This window comes from Medicago truncatula, chromosome 6 (assembly GCF_003473485.1).
Source record: "Medicago truncatula cultivar Jemalong A17 chromosome 6, MtrunA17r5.0-ANR, whole genome shotgun sequence".
Taxonomy (NCBI): Eukaryota; Viridiplantae; Streptophyta; class Magnoliopsida; order Fabales; family Fabaceae; genus Medicago; species Medicago truncatula.
In genome coordinates, this window is record NC_053047.1 from 18,836,057 (window position 1) to 18,850,031 (window position 13,975).

The 13,975-nt window shown below is 35.5% G+C and overlaps 1 long non-coding RNA gene across 1 annotated transcript; it reads right to left on the reverse strand.

The window, feature by feature from the left end:
* Positions 1-11,654: 11,654 nt before the first annotated feature.
* On the reverse strand, positions 11,655-12,445 carry LOC25497095 (uncharacterized). Its single transcript, XR_003013057.2, has 2 exons — positions 12,310-12,445; positions 11,655-12,014 (listed from the first exon to the last, which is right to left on the reverse strand). It is a non-coding gene; the product is annotated as an uncharacterized lncRNA (long non-coding RNA).
* Between the last annotated feature and the right edge of the window lie 1,530 nt (positions 12,446-13,975).

Here is a 13,975-nt window from a genome sequence, read left to right on the forward strand (position 1 = left end):
CGGCTCTGGAACGCTCGGTCGTTCAAAGTGGTGGAGTACTAGTTACTCAAAGTGGTGTTAGTGGTGAGGACTTATGTCCTGATGAGAATGCTTTAACCATTCGACAGCGGTGTGGGTCACGGCCCTGATTTTTGGTACCACATGCATGGGTGTTTAGAGGAGTCTTAGTGGAGTGGTGATAAGTTGCATTTGTTGTTGAGAGGATTATGAATTAATATTGTTGATAGAATGCGAAAGTGATGTTATGTAAATAATAATGTGGATGAATTATATGATAGGGTGTTAGATTCAATTGATGAATTCCTTACCTATATTTTGTTGTGAATCTCACCCCTTCTGCTTGAAAATGTTGCCCTTCCTATGGGTAACTTGCAGGTGATCCTGAGTAGTTGGTGGTGGCTCAATGTGTCTAGGACTCTGATGCGTGGGATGGGATTTATAGTTTAAATTTCTACCTATGTATCAAATTTTGGAACAAGTTAATGTAGTCCATGTTTATTGTTGAATTTTTATGTTGAAGCCTAGTGCCAAGGTTAATGTTGGTTAATGGAGTTTAATTTTGAAGAATATTCCGCTGCAGTTTAATGAAGTTTTATGAAGATGTTGTTAAATAGTTTTAATCTATTTAAGAATTTATGTTTAGTAGTGTGACATGCCGTTTGGTGTTGAACTCTGATTTTATAATTATAATTAAATTGATTTTGGGAAACGGGGTGTTACAAATGGTCATAATACTGTACCAGTAATCAATGTTCAATTCCTCGACCGACCTGCTTATGTGTTTGCGGCCGAAGCAGTTGATGATGACAAGCCATGGTATCATGATATCCAAGTCTTCCTTCAAACTCAAAAATACCCGCCTGGGGCATCCAACAAAGACAAGAAGACCTTGAGAAAGTTGTCAAGCCGATTCTTCCTCAACGAAGATGTTTTGTATAAGAGGAACTTTGATGGGGTCCTACTCAGATGCGTGAATAAGCATGAAGCAGGAGAGTTGATGCATGAGATACATGAAGGCTCTTTCGGAACTCACTCATGTGGGCACGCCATGGCGAAGAAGATATTGAGAGCTGGGTACTACTGGATAACAATGCACACTGATTGCTACAATCATGCCAAGAGATGCCACAAATGTCAAATCTATGCTGACAAGATTCATATACCACCATCTATGCTCAATGTCATCTCTTCCCCGTGGCCCTTCTCTATGTGGGGCATTGACATGATTGGTCGGATTGAACCAAAAGCTTCCAATGGGCATCGCTTCATATTAGTGGCTATCGATTATTTCACCAAGTGGGTTGAAGCAGCATCTTACGCCAATGTGACCAAGCAGGTAGTGGTCAGATTTATCAAGAACAACATCATCAGCCGCTACGGTGTTCCCAACAGAATCATCACAGACAATGGCACAAATCTGAATAACAACATGATGAAAGAGTTGTGCGATGACTTCAAGATTCAACATCACAATTCTTCTCCTTACAGACCACAGATGAATGGGACAGTTGAAGCTGCAAACAAGAACATCAAGAAGATCATACAGAAGATGGTAGTTACTTACAAGGACTGGCATGAATTGTTACCCTACGCTTTGTATGGATATCGTACCTCAGTGCGAACCTCGACAGGGGCAACCCCTTTCTCTTTGGTATATGGTATGGAGGCTGTACTACCTGTAGAGGTTGAGATTCCTTCTTTAAGAGTCTTGATGGAAGCTGAATTGTCTGAAGCTGAATGGTGCCAGAGCAGGTACGACCAGTTGAATTTGATTGAGGAAAAACGTATGGCTGCCTTGTGTCATGGACAGCTATATCAGTCAAGGATGAAACAAGCATTCGATAAAGGAGTCCATCCCCGTGAATTCAAGGAAGGAGATCTTGTGGTCAAATGTATCAAATCCTTTCAACCAGATCCTAGGGGCAAATGGACGCCAAACTATGAAGGTCCCTACGTGGTGAAGAGAGCGTTCTCTGGTGGTGCTTTAATTCTTACAAATATGGATGGAGAGGAGTTACCTCGTCCTGTGAATTCTGATGCAGTCAAGAAATACTTTGTCTAAATATATAAAAGAACAGCTCGGTAGGTCGAAAACTTGAAAGGGAAAAAAAAAAAAAAGAGAGAAATTATCCTGATAGATCGAAAACCCGCAAGGGCGATCTATGCAAAAATTAAGGATCGAGACAAGTAACTGCATCAGATGAAACATCACTCGCCCGAGACACCTTGACTGTCAGAAGTTCTCTAATATTGAAGCATCCAAACTGTGGAATTCAAAGTGGTTAAGAAGTATAGCGGTTATTGTGTTCAATGTACCTGTCCCATATAATTACCATATTCCAACTCTTTGTAATCTGTGGTGCCATGCCTTTGGCCGGTTACCATTTCTATTAAATCAATTTGAGCCTGTGCCTCTTTGTTGGAATTCTTGTTTATTCTATGTGCAAAAAAATCTTTCTTTCGTTTTTAGTATTAGTACTTGAAGCAAAAACTTTGAAAACCTTTCTAAGGATTTTATGTTTTCTTTCAAAAAAAAAAAACAAACAAAAATGACAAACATATTATCTTTAAAAACATTTATCACATAAGTATGTGTCAACAGTTGGTCCGAAACAAGCAGGTTCAACAAAGGAGAAATAGTCATTGCAAAAAAAAAAAAAAAAAGAAGAAAAGAAAAAAAAGCGCCCTAGTGGATCGAAAACCCGAAAGGGTGATCCAGGTAAAAATTAGGGGCATAGAGAAAAAGAAAAATGTCTCCCCGGTGGATCGAAAATCCGAAAGGACGATCCAGACAAAAGTTAGGGATTTCAAATATATATACAAAAGGCAATGACTATTCAAGCTTGAAAATACGGTGTTGCATTGATGAAATGGCGACTTCTACCCCAGTTTGTGAGGACTTACCCCAGCAGTATGTTTAAGGGCTGTACCCTAACAATGGTTGATTCATCCCCCGTGACTTTATCCCCAATGAAGGCTTTGAGTGTTCGTACAGTGATGCCGGGCCATTCTCCTTGTAGACCTGCCCAGTCCTGTCTCAACAATCTTACCATTATACCGTCATATGAGTCTCATACATATTCATTCATTCATGCATACATAGCACGCATATAAATATCATCCATACATAGTTGCATTTTTACCCAATGGCTTATTTCAATATCTTCAGATATCACCCCCAGTGTGTCTAATTCCAAAATGTCAGCAAATCAAACGTGTTCCAAAATGGCAGGTCTCACCAGTAATCAGTCTATACAATTCCCCTTTGTCTTCAGACAAATTCCCTGTTCCCCTCAACTTTATCTTTATCAAGTCACTCCCCTGATACCAAGCTTTACAATGTCTTCACTTTTACCGTATGTTTGCTATCCCACAATGTTAGCAAACCCTGTCGGTCCGTCTTGTCTTTACTTTCGCCACTCGTCGGCAAATCATGTCTTTATTTTCGCCACTCGTCGGCAAATCATGTCTTTACTTTCGCCACTCGTCGGCAATCATGTCTTTATTTTCGCCACTCGTCGGCAAATCATGTCTTTACTTTCGCCACTCGTCGGCAATCATGTCTTTATTTTCGCCACTCGTCGGCAATCATGTCTTTACTTTCGCCACTTGTCGGCCAATCATGTCTTTACTTTCGCCACTCGTCGGCCAATCATGTCTTTACTTTCGCCACTCGTCGGCGAATCATGTCTTTACTTTCGCCACTCGTCGGCTAATCATGTCCTTACCTTTACCTTGAAGCAATATTAACAAACATTATCATTTATACTCCAGTCGTTTTAAGCTACCTCACAGCAATCATAAACATTATCTATCATTTCCTTCCCTAGTGATACCTATCCTTTTGTTCCCCAGTCAGTCTTTATGCATCAACTGTACATTCATGTTTGCATCATGTTCGGTCATATCATCACTTTCATTAGCATCGCATCTCTGGTATTTCAAACGGTCCAAAATTGGCGTTTTGTTTATATTTAAGTCTCCTCGACCCTGTGGTTTAAAAGTTTTCCCTTTTAAAACCTTCGTGACGAAGAAACTTAAATAGGGGCATCTGTCATACCCCAAATTTGACCCGTTTGAAATCTTTTATCCGTTTCTTTTACCATTTAAAACTCGTTTTTGTGTCGTCTTTAATTATTAAAAAAAAAACTGTCATCTTGCATTTAAGTCTCTGCTCGCTTTTTACAACAGTTAAAATCACTTCATCTGGTTTTTTTTATAACTTTTAGACGCATTTTATTTTTAAAAGTTTTAGTCATAACGGTCAAGTCATTTTTAAAAGGTCTAATTGTATTTTAAAAGTCGCGTTTTTTTTTAATCATTTCAGACAAAATTTCGGCAGGGAGGATACTTTGAAGTACCTCATGTCATATTTCAAAGGGACTTTTTTTTTTATTATTAATTAATATTTTATTTTTATTTTATTTGTCATTTTTTATTTTTCTTTTTTTGTTTATTATTATTTTATTTTATTATTTTTTTTGAAAAAAAACAAAGAAAGGAAAGTCACTCACGTGACTTTCTTTCTTCTTTCCTCTTTTTTTTTCTTTTTTTTTCTTTTTCTTCTTTCTTTTCTTCTTTCTTATTATTTTTATTTGTTATTTGTTAAGTCTTTATCCCCAAGTCTCCAACAGGGGTATTTTGGTCTTTGATATGTACCAGAGCCAACCCTATTTTGTCACTATAAATACACTGTCCAATCATTGGAAAGAGGGTCCAAAAATTCACTGTAGCCACGTCAGAGTCAGTCAGAAATTTCAGCCACCAATAAAATATTCACAAACACCTTTCACTTTTCTCTCTCATCCAAATTCTGATCAAACCACAAAAGATCAACAAAAATGATATGAACACCTCAAGAACCTCATGAACATGAAGAACACTATGAACACAAAATTTCCAACAACACTAATCATCATCATCGATTCCAACACACAAATCCAACCCAAACCAAACCGGTTCAAGGACGAAAACGGAGCTGAACTGAACTGAGTCTTCAAGCTTCAAAGAACCAGATCGGAGCTAAATAGACCGGATTCGCGAGAAAGAAAAAGGAACGCGCACATAAAGGAAGAACAAGAGCAAATCGGACCAGAAACAACAACAACAAAGCAAAAAGAGGTAAAAAAATTTCAAATCTTCATTTGTAGATCTAGCTCAAATCTCTCTACCCTTTTTAAAACTAACACCGGATTTGTATAGAGAATAATGAGAAGAAGCTTTTGATGTAAAAAAAATTCAAAAAAAAAATAAAAAAAGCTCCGACGTGGCGGCGCTATGGCCGACCACCGCGCCGGAGCAGCTCCGGCCACCCCTCCTCGTCTTCTCCGGTGACGTTTTTTTTAGAGAGAAGGGAGAGCTTCTCTCTCTAAGTTTAACTTAGAGAGAGAAGTGTTTTGGGAATTGTATTTTTTTTTTTGTTAAAATTGCTTTTATAGTACTTTCTTTTTTGCCGGATCATACGCGCGCGTATTCATGACTTTACGATACTCCATCGCGTTAGTAGCCATCAGATCTGGATCGTTTCTTGATCTGACGGCTACTGTATGATCTGTCTTTAAATCCTGTATGTGTTCCGTTGTATGGACTATGGTGTGTTTTCTGTTTGAACCGTCAGATCGTTGATCTGACGGTCGCCGTGCTTTCTATGATTTCTTTTCTATTTTTGTGCTGTTTTTTTAAACCGTTGGATCTTAGATCCTGTGGCTGTGATGAGATCTTGGGATTCAGATCTGGACCTCTGGATTCATCCAACGGTCCAGATTAGATCCTGCTGAGCCAATTTTTTTTTTTATTTCTTATTTTTAATTGTCTTTATTTTTAAGTACTGTTTTTTACACTTTTTGACATTTTTGTGTTTAGAAAAATTCCAAAAATATTTTCCTCACCATTTTAATTTTCTCTAATTTTAAAAATCCATCCTATTTGTTTTCTTTTGAATTTTTTTTGTTTATTTCTTATATGATGATCTTAATTGTTGCTTGTCTTAATTACTTGCTTTTTATTACTTATGTCTCATTCACCATGATATTTCTTATGTTACTAACGATTTAATTTTTGTCTTGAATCATAGCATGCACATTTAATTTTCTAATCATTTTGTTTTGTCATTGATTTAGTGTGTATAAATAGGGAATTGATGTAATTTTATTTCTTGCATTTTTATTTTGGCATAAAGGCCTTAGGGTTGTATTTAGGAATTGATGTAATAATGTAGGTAACACGAGCACCGACACTGGCACCGACACTACCACAATTTATTTACCGCTTTCCGCTCGTTTTTTACGACGTTACGTTAGTTTTCACCGTTAGTTTAAAAAGATCATTTTTCTCAAAAAAATCAAATATGCAAAACTTCAAAATCATTTTCTTAATAACTTTTTTCCTTTATTTCTTAATCAAACTTTCAATTAACCTCACTCATTTCTTTTATCTCATGCCTTGAGGCCTCTTTCTCTTCTTAAAACCATTTTCAAAAATCTTAAAATCAACCTAACCCACCAAAGAATTTTTTTAGTGGAACTACATCGGTTTTGATCCCTTTCCCAAAAAAGGGTACGTAGGCAGAGGACTTGTCCTTCCAAATCAAATAAAAATAACCAAAAACATACTCCTTCTCCCTCCATTCTTTCATTTAGATTTTTAGGTAATAATTTTTCAAGTAAGCCAAATGAATTTAGCACAAGATAATCTAGGTAAGCGGTTCCTTCGGAGTACCGAAGTCGTTTAGGGTGCTTAACACCTTCCCTATTCGAAACCAACCCCCGAATCCAAAGTCTCGATAAGGGTTTTTACTCATTTTTTCCCTTCCCACGAATAAAAATTGAGAGTTCAAAGATTGACGATTCAAATCAATCAATGGTTTGATATCCGAAAATCGGGGAGCACACTATGCTTCTTCATCCTATATGATTTTACAGCCTAGTTCCCCTTAAGTTTATCCCACCTTTACATTGGCCTCATTATAGCCCTAATAAAGACATTTTATCTTTACATGTATGTGCTTCAAGTTGTGGATGTCCTTAATTATGTGTGGATGGTAGAAGCTTTTCAAGCCTATGAAAGTGCTAGTTTGATGATTTTTATTGCAAATACTAACCTTATACAATCCACTTTTTACATACTTAATAAGTGCTAAAATAGTGTTATTTTTAATAGCACTTATCGATTTATTTTGCAAGAAATCAATCATAAAAACCCCAAATTTGAAAGAAAAAAAAATTGAAAAAACAAAAACGGATTATATTAACACTACACAAGTGATCTCCTTAGCACAAGGTGTGTCAAGAAACCACCGAAAAAAGGCAGTTCACACAAAATACAAGAGAGTCTAGCCAACGCCTAAACACGACATAGGACTAGACCACCACATATGATCACCAAATACAAAACAAGCCTTTTTGGATTTCAACCACCACAAAGAATAATACTTTACTTTGTCTAGTAGTTGTTCATAGATGACTCTTTTTGTTTAAATAATCTAGCATTTCTTTCATTCCATATGATCCAAACGGTCAGAAGCGAAATAAGCTGAAGAAAAGACCGCCTTGATTTCATAACACCTGTATAGTGAATAAATTGAATAAAATGATCAGAAATTTCTTGATGGTCAACACCATCAAAACCAATCCACGGCCGCACTAAAGGCCACAATGACCCAAAGCAAGAGCATGACAGAAAAAGTGACGAGCATCCTCCACCCGGCCACACCTCGAAACACACATAGAAACCTCTACATTAATAACACCACGTAATGCAAAATTTAATTTTGTAGGAAGGCAATCACAGAGCAGCCGCTAAGTAAAAATTGACACCTTTAAGGGAATCTGTTTATGCCAAAGTAAATCGACATCCTGAGTAACCTGGGGAACTTTCTAAGTTGTGAGCATAGCATACACAGAACGAACAGAGTAACCTCTTGATGGATCCGGTAACCACTACCACACATCATAAGAAAGAGGCTGCAAAGAAACATTAAGAAGTAACAACCTACACTCCTCTAAAAGATCCTCCTCCCACACCCACAACCTCCTACGCCACTGCCATGCCTCACCTCCTTCCCCCCACCCTCGAAAAAACATATCTTTAACTGTTATTGATTTATGCATCATTAAATCATATAACCTGCTAAAGCGCTCCCTAAAAGAAACATCACCACACCAACGATCATGCCAAAAAAGCGTTGATTCCCCATCCCGCACACATCGCACCACACACTCACTAAACCATCCATCACCGCCCCCCAACCCATCTCTAATATTCACAACCTCCTCCCACCATAAAGAACCAACACGACCCCCATCCTCCAACCTCCCGTCCTCCTCACCATATCTAGCCACCAACACTCGATACCATAACCCGTCTCTATCAACTAACAAACGCCAACACCACTTACCCAATAGAGCCTCATTAAACACATTCATCTGTCTAACACCTAAACCTCCGTACTCCTTCCGCAGACAAACATACGTCTATTCTACCCAAGAAATTTTTCTATGATCCTCAACCCCCCCCCAAAAAAAAAAAAATCAAAAGAGATTATACCTGATGGAGCCTTGAAGAAGGAAAGAGTGAACATGAAGAGTGGTCAAGACAGACTTAAGCAGAGTCAAACGGCCACCGAAGGAGAGGAACCAACTTTGCCAACCAGACAATCTAGATTTTATACGGTTAACCGCATGTTCCCAAACCGACAACCTCTGCGGATTTCCACTAATAGGCAATCCCAAATAAAGGAAAGGAATTTTACCCATTTTACAACGCAATATAGCAGCAGCTTCATTCAACCAAGAGTCAGTAATATTTACCCCGACTAACATACTTTTATGAAAATTAACCTTTAAACCAGACACCGCCTCAAAGAAAACAAGCACAGCCCGCAAAGCACGGACATTAGCCCAACTTTTTTCACCTAACAGTAAAGTGTTGTCAGCGAACTGAAGATGTGATAAAGTCACTGAGTCGCCCAATCCAACCTTATAACCAAGAAACAACTCAACATCCACCATAGCCTTCATCAAAACATTCAGGCCTTCTGCTTCCAGCAAAAACAAGAAAGGAGAAAGTGGGTCTCCTTGTCTCAGACCCCTACCTAAAGAGAATTCCTCGGTTGGGCTACCATTAACAAGAACAGATGTTGTAGCCGTATAGACACATTCTTTTATCCATTTCCGCCATAACGTTGGAAAGCACATTTTACCCATCACCGAATCCAGATAACCCCAATCAACTGAGTCGTACGCCTTTTCAAAATCAACCTTAAACATCATCAATTCTTTCCTAGTATTACGAGCCTCATCAACCACCTCATTTGCAATAAAATACCATCTAAATTTTTTCTATTTTTAACAAATGCAGAATGTGTTTCAGAGATGACACTTCCAATAACCTGTCGCAATCTATTCGCCAACAATTTTGCTAGAATTTTATACAAGCTTCCCACCAAATAAATGGGACGGAAATCATTAAGAGATTGAGGATTATCCACTTTGGGAATTAGAGCAATAAAAGTGGAATTTATACCTGTAGTCAGCTTCCTGTTCCGATGGAACTCAGTCACAAACCTCATGATATCATCTTTTAGGCCAGTCCAAAAATCCTTAATGAAATCGAAGTTGATTCCATCAGGGCCCGGGCTCTTGAAACTATCACAGTCCCATATAGAATCCTTAACTTCCTCTACCGAAAAGGGTTTGATGAGGCCACCCCCTTCAGCAAAAGACAAAGTTCGAAAATTCAATTCATCAATCATAGGCCGATCCACATTAAGCGCTTGATAATGACAAGAAAAATGAGCAAACACAACCTAACGAACTGGCTGAACCCTCTCCACCACGGTACAATTAACTAGGATCGAACTCAAGGAGTTCCTGCTCCTTCGACAAGCCAAAACGGAGTGAAAATATTTAGAATTAGCATCACCCTCACGAGGCCAAGTAAGCCTCGATTGCTGCCAACATATACTAGTTTTAAGTCGGGATAAATAATGAATGTTCGACGAAATACTACGTAATTCGGTTAGCTCCTCAACAGAGAGCTCCTGTTCTTCCGCTTTCTCATCATAATCGGTCTGCCTAACCTTAAGAGCTTCAATTTTACCTGACAAATTTTGAATGTGCGTAAAGTGCCACTCCTTTAAAGACTTCTTGATAAGTTTCAATTTCTCCTTAAAAACATAACCACCCCATCCCGGTATCTGAAAAGATTTCCATTTTTCGCTGACAAAAGAATTGTACCCAGGTGTTTCTTGCCAACATTTCAACAAACGAGACGATTTCGGTCCCCAATTTTCTTCATCAACTGACAACACCAACATGCAATGGTCTGATAACCCACGCAAAAGAGCAACCTGTAAACAATTTGGCCACTCCAAACACCACTCCTCGGAGAGAAGAAAATGGTCTAACCTACTCATTGATTTCTCATCACCCTTAAACTAGGTAAAATTACGACCATGCAAAGGTAAGTCAACTAACAAGTTGTCATCAATAATTTGATAAAATTATTGTTTATAGGGTTAATAGTGTTTTATCCCCTATAATATAGGTCATTTCCGGTTTTCCCCCTGTAAAATATTTGTTTTGAATTTCATCATTGTAATTTGAAGATTTTTTGGTTTTGGACCTTCACGGAAAATTTCACCCCCTGTAATTTGAACAATTTCAGGTTTACCCCCCTTGTAATTTGAATAAATTTCGGTTTACCCCCTGTTAATTTGAGAAAATTTCGGTTTACCCTCTGTCATATCTTCAATTTTGTACAGTCAAAATTCATGAATGTCCAAAATCAAAAATCTTCAAAATACAAGGATGAAATCCAATTTTTTTTTTTTACAGTGAATAAAACAAAAAATAACCTATGTTACAGAGGTAAAACACTATTAACCTTTGTTTATATTAGTATAGTAATCCAGAAAGCTATTACGTCCGATTTTTATAAACTTTTATAGGTTTAAGACAATGACTACATCAAATAAGGAGTAATGAAAGACGAGTGTTTCCAACAGTTATGTTTGTTCATCTAGCAAACTGGATGCAGCCTATTGCCACTCGGATTCAGTTTGTGTGCACTATATAAAGTCATCGTTGTTCGTGAAATATTCATGATTCTCCCTATTTTCGTATGCAAAAGTTATGCACTATAAGAGGTAATTACACAATCCATGATTCATGACCATTCATAAGTATCCATTAAAATATAAATTTTAATTTTCTATTGCGTTAATTTGTATGCCTCTGCAATTTCCCTTCAAATAAAACAATCTAATTATAATATTTTTTAATTATCTTGTGTCATTTTATTACCAACATTTTACGGTACAAAGCCATAATCGCAAGCTCTATAAAATTACAATAAGATCATAAAAAAGTAAAAATATTGGGTGCTCGTAGAATATATAAGGGTTAATTAATAGTGTTTTATCCCCCTGTAATATTGGTTATTTCCAGTTTTACCCCTATAAATATTTTGTTTTGGATTTCGTCCTTCTAATTTGAAGATTTTTGGTTTTGGACCTTCATGGATTTTGATTGTATAAAATCAAAGATATGGCATGGATTAAACCAAAATTTGCTCAAATTAACAGAGGGTAAACTGAAATTTGCTCAAATTATAAGGGGGTAAACTTAAATTTGCTGAAATTAACGGGGGTGAAATTTTCCATGAAGGTCCAAAACAAAAAAAATCTTCAAATTATATAAGGATGAAATTTAAAAATAAAAAAATTACAGGAAGGAAAATCAAAAATGACCTATATTATTAGGGTAAAGCAATATTCACCCAATATATAAATTCAAATTACATAACGTTCTAGTGTAAGTTATATTTCATAGATTTTTTTTTTTTCCAGTATACGGAATTACTCTTCCCTGCAAGGCATAATTATACTTTCTTGGTCTAGGACTCATGCAATCATCAGTGCAGTCCAGTTAATCTACACCAATTGTTAACGCACTCATACTTGCGAAACCCATTATATTTTGGACAATCATCATCAGTTTCACATTTAACAAATGCTGCAATGGAAAAAGAGAATAAAATAATGATACTAAAATAAAGAGTCTTGCTAACGAGTACATTAAGGGTATTGGTTAAGGAATCCTTTAGTAGAAACTTTGTTTTAAAAATATAAATTTTTGCTTTGTTTTATCAATAATTACACTATTTTTTTTATGCAAACTTACTTATTTTAGAACTTTAATCAATACTCCAAAGGCACTCATTAGCATTTCCCTAAAATAAAATAAACAAATTGTTTGCAAACTAAAAACTTAAAAAGGAAATGTTAAAAGGATGAAAAAAATAGCTCACCGCCATCAACATTCTTTATAAAAAGAAAAAGGGATAGAAATAAAATCATATAATACACAAACTTGAGAGTTTTAACCATATTTTTTTATCTCCTTGCATGTATGAAATATGATATAGTTTGATGATTTTATAGTACATAGAGCACATCTTGTGCTATAAAAACAATAAAATATTTTTAAAAATAATTATTAAACGTCTCTAAGTAAATTCATGGGTTGTGTGTTTGTTCCTTTAACACACTTAATAGAGTGATAATATTAAAAACTTGCTAATCATTAGAATTAATTTTTTAACCATCTTTTCAACCTTTGATAATAGAAAGGGTAAATTTAAAATAAAAAAAGATATATATTAATGCATAATCGGAGTCGCAACATAATTATGTACAATTTGTTAAAAAAAAAAACATAATTATGTACAAGTACAACACGTTCTAGGGTTTTTTTTATAAATAAAATCATTTTATCATAGAGATGAGTATAAAGTTTTATGCTTGCATGGTTTCTTTACCATTATCTTTTACGTAAATTCTTTTATTTATATTGATATACAAGATAAATCAAGATTTATGCGACCAAACTAAGGTACCGTTTGACCAGACTTTTTTTCGGTCTAAAAGCTACTTTAAAACAAAGTTAAAATAAAGCTCTTTAAGAAAAAGGCTAAAGCTGTTTGGTTTCTTTATTTTTTTTTAGTTCTAAAGTTATTTTTGAGTTAAAAGCTGTTTGGCAAAATATTGTACAAAACTTTGAATTTATTATTTTTTGGTGGTGTCTGGGGTTCGAACCCGGGACCTTGCATATATTTATGCATTGTCTATAAATAAAAAAACTTTGAATTCATTATGAATTAACATAATAAATAAATAAAATGTCTAAAATATTTTTTGAAGGGAAAAAATATTTAAAATATAAAAGATATATTTTTACCAATACTATATTTACTCAATGACGTTTATTTTGTGTAACATGAATACAAATTTGTATCATCATATAAACGACTTGTTAAATATTTGAATAGGAGAAATAATTTAAGGAGGCTCAAATAATAACATAAATAATATCAAAGTAGTTTGACAAATTAAAAACAATAATCATCTTTTTTTTGTTTTGAAAAAGACATAAATCATCACAAACTCAAACATTTCTACTCTCCATCAACGCAACTCCTATTTGATTTCTAACTTTATTCATGTAGCCTCCATCTTGCACTATTCCTGGATTATATGAACTGATTTCTTCATTTATATTGCTTTCTTCGTCACGCTCAATCATATATTCAGATATAACATCACATTTATTAAACTCTTCATCTTCAACTCCACACATTCGAATAAAGTTGTGGAGTGTTGTTGTTGCAACTATGATCTTTTGTTGTTTGATTAGTGAAAATGGTCGCATATCACATAAGATATGCCACCTTTTTTTCCAAACTCCAATTGTTCTTTCAATGACATTTCTCAATGAAGAATGTGCATGGTTGAACACTTCATGGATACCTTATGCTTGACTACCATCTCTAAAATCAGGAATGTATATGTGTGTATATATAATGAGAATAATTGGTTTTTTCTTTTCCAATTATACTCTATAACAAATTTTGTTATAAGAATACCATATTTTTAGTGTTGGTCAAAAAAATAAGAATTTATATTATATAATAGGGT